Below are 3351 nucleotides of genomic sequence, written 5' to 3' on the forward strand. Positions count from 1 at the left end.
ACAATCTTAGTTTAGCCTATTCGTGAGCATGCAGGTATTCAATGCAATGGTTGTCAGAAAGAATTTGCCTCTAAAAAGATAGAGGACATGGATGACCATTTTCCATCCCTCTAAATCGGGGACCGTCTATTAAGACTAAACGTTCTCAAGTCGGTTCAATGTTTCAGCAAGAACTAGTTATGCTGGGATTTTTCGCAGACAGCGTTTCTCATTTGTTGAGTGAATATTCGACTTCCTCTGTCAAAAACGTTTAATGGGCTGTCAAAAAACACACACATTGAATTGTCATTTCTTTTCTCTGATTTTATGACGAGTGTTGCTCTGCTTTTTCTGGATTTCCGTTTAGATGATTTCTTCGTAATTTTAGACATTAAATCCGTCTTCTTTCTCATGCGGTACAGCTTGCCGTTTAATCCTTTGGTCTCTTTCTTTCGCGTCTTTTATTTTCTTCTGTAAGCTTCTTGAGATGGGCTGGGAGAATGACCAATATACTGCGTCGGGAAATCTTGAACACAAGATACCCATGTATACATGTATGTACTTCAAAAGTGCAAAGACGGCGTCATATACACTGGAGTCACAGTTTCGACGGCTCATAATGAAATATGCCGCAAAAAGACGACAGTTTTGAGGGTAGGTGTGGTCAAGCATATATGACGTCATAGCCAAACGTTGCTCAGATCCAATAAACCCATTGTTCAGCAGAAGAAAGGCATATTTTCAAATGCACATACATGTTTCTGACCGAAACACTGCTGTCCGCCATTTGGGCTATACCAATAAAAAAAACATATCCTGAACTTTTTGTGTTCAATGTAGGTCGCTCTACCAATTGACGTGCTCAAAGGAACAACAAAGGCTAGCAATGATAAAGAATTGATAGAAAACAGGCACTTAATTTAAGCTCGAAAATCTTCTTGTAGTTTTCTCACATTCTGAAGTTTATTTAGTGATGATTCTCTCGCAAAAATGAGTCTGTTGCCGTATTATTCAAGTTTTATACATTATCTTATAAGTATTGGCTTTAAGCCTCCTTGTCTCTCTCTTACCCCCCGCGGGTTAGGGGGAGTCCCATATTGGTTGGGACTAGAAAGAATTTACCCGATGCTACCCAGCATGTCGTAAGAGGCGACTAACGGTTCTGTTTCTTCTCTTCTTTTGTCTTATTTCTGCCTTACCAGTCCTTTCACCTATATTTCCTTCCAAGAAAACTCTCCCTACTATTCCCTGCAGTTTTCCAATTCTTTTCTTGTTGTCTTATTTCTACCTGACTGGATCCATCACCTTTATTTCACTTACCAAAAGTCTTCTTTTCCACATCCTTATTTCTCTGCACCCCGCATGTCGTATGAGGCGACTAACGGATTCTGTTTCTCCTTTAACCCTTGTTAAGTGGTTCTTGTATAGAATATAGTCAATGTTTGTAAAGATTTTAGTCAAGCAGTATGTAAGAAATGTTTAGTCCTTTGTACTGGAAACTTGCATTCTCCCAGTAAGGTCATATATTGTACTACGTTGCAAGCCCCTGGAGCAATTTTTTGATTAGTGCTTTTCTGAACAAGAAACACTTAACAAGTGGCTCTATCCCATCTCCCCCCTTTCCCCTATCCCATCTCCCCCTTTCCCTCGTCGCGATATAACCTTCGTGGTTGAAAACGACGTTAAACACCAAATAAAGAAAGAAAGAAAGTCTCTCTCTTTAAGGATAGATCTACAACTATGTGCGAGCCCAGCATAGTGTGTGAGCATAATCGCGCGGCCTTCATCATATTGAAGAATCTTCAAGCTAACTTTGTTAACTGTGTTCTACAGCTAAATTCGTGACCTGACTTGGACGTGCTCGCTTCTTATAAGTGCCTCAGGTCGGTCACGCTATAGGGACGGCATTGTGTGTGTCGTGCCCTGAAGCCATTGGCTTATTTTCATCCGCATGGAAAGCGGCTGGTGTTTCGACGATATTATAGTCTGAACACGTGATGCATAATTGAGATTCTACTTCTCTGTGCAAGACTTGTGTTAAGAACCTTTTACAACATTAACTTTGACGGTGAGCTAAATATTTGCATGAACTACTGGCTTTGGGCCGAGTTTGTGAACTGTTCAGCCTCAACTGAATTTCACCAGGGCTGTTCAGCATTAACTACTTTTAACCTTGTGTCTCCTTGTTTTCTGTGAACATTTTGTTCATCTTGCATTTAAGCTTATATTATCTAGTATCCCGTTGTTTGTTGTGGGATTTGCTTTACCTTTTGTTCGGTCACCCTTCATTTTTAAGCAACAATTTGTTTCTTTATTTTTGATTGCATACCTTTGTGTGCTGCTATCTCATCCTGTATCATCCTGTTCTAAATAGCAACTATAATTACTCTGATTTATCCCGGGAGTGTAAGTGATTAATGCCACTTAATCCGAATCGTGTGACGTTTTGTCGTGTAGGCCTAAAGTGAAAGCTTGTGTCTCTGAATGTGCATTGTCAGCGCTCGCTTCGTGTTGTGGGAATCTTGACATTTACTTGGAGAAATCCTTGTGCGTTTATGATATACTAGAACTGTTGTCTTGACTGCTCCGGATACTCATATTTCCGGATTTTGCTTGCTTTATTATTTACTGCTGTTTGTTACAATATTGCACTTCGTCCTAATGTCAACAACATCAAACACTGTTCTCCGTATAGGGCATGTAAATATTTATCATTTAGTCAACAAAGTACATGATGTCTGTGTATTGCTAAACCAGCAACCAGAGCTGGTACAACTCTTCTGTGTAAGTGAAACGCGTCTGGATTCGCGTATCTCAGACAGCCTTGTTAACATTCCGAATTATTCGGTTTTATAATAATAATAATAATAACGATTACTTATATAGCGCGTAAACAACTTTTTACGACGGGACAATGCACGAGTAGGCCAAACAGGCATCGCTCTTTATGTTCATCATTCCATTGCTGGGATTGTCAATCGTAGAACTGATCTTGAAGATGAAAATGTTTAAAGTATGTGGTTGGAACTAAAACATGACAAATCCTCTCCCTTGCTTATTGGCTATGTGTATCGTAACCCTGCTGAAACGTCAAGGTGGATTGATGATTTTGTTTCTATGATGGACAGACTGAAGGCTCGTGACGAGAATGTTGTATTGCTTGGCCTCAAACAACGTGGTGCTCAACCACTGCTCTGTTTGGTCTTCATCAGCTGGTTAAAACCCCTACAAAAGAAGTTGCACATCTGTAGAATCAATGTAATTTCTTCAGTTGAGTTTTTGTGACAAAGTCTTATACCTCTTTTTCACATTACACTCATTATCCCCAAAAAGGCCTTATTTTGTTTTGTTGGTCTTATTTCTCCTCGTATT

The sequence above is a fragment of the Littorina saxatilis genome, unplaced genomic scaffold (genome assembly GCF_037325665.1).
Source record: "Littorina saxatilis isolate snail1 unplaced genomic scaffold, US_GU_Lsax_2.0 scaffold_314, whole genome shotgun sequence".
Classification (NCBI taxonomy): domain Eukaryota; kingdom Metazoa; phylum Mollusca; class Gastropoda; order Littorinimorpha; family Littorinidae; genus Littorina; species Littorina saxatilis.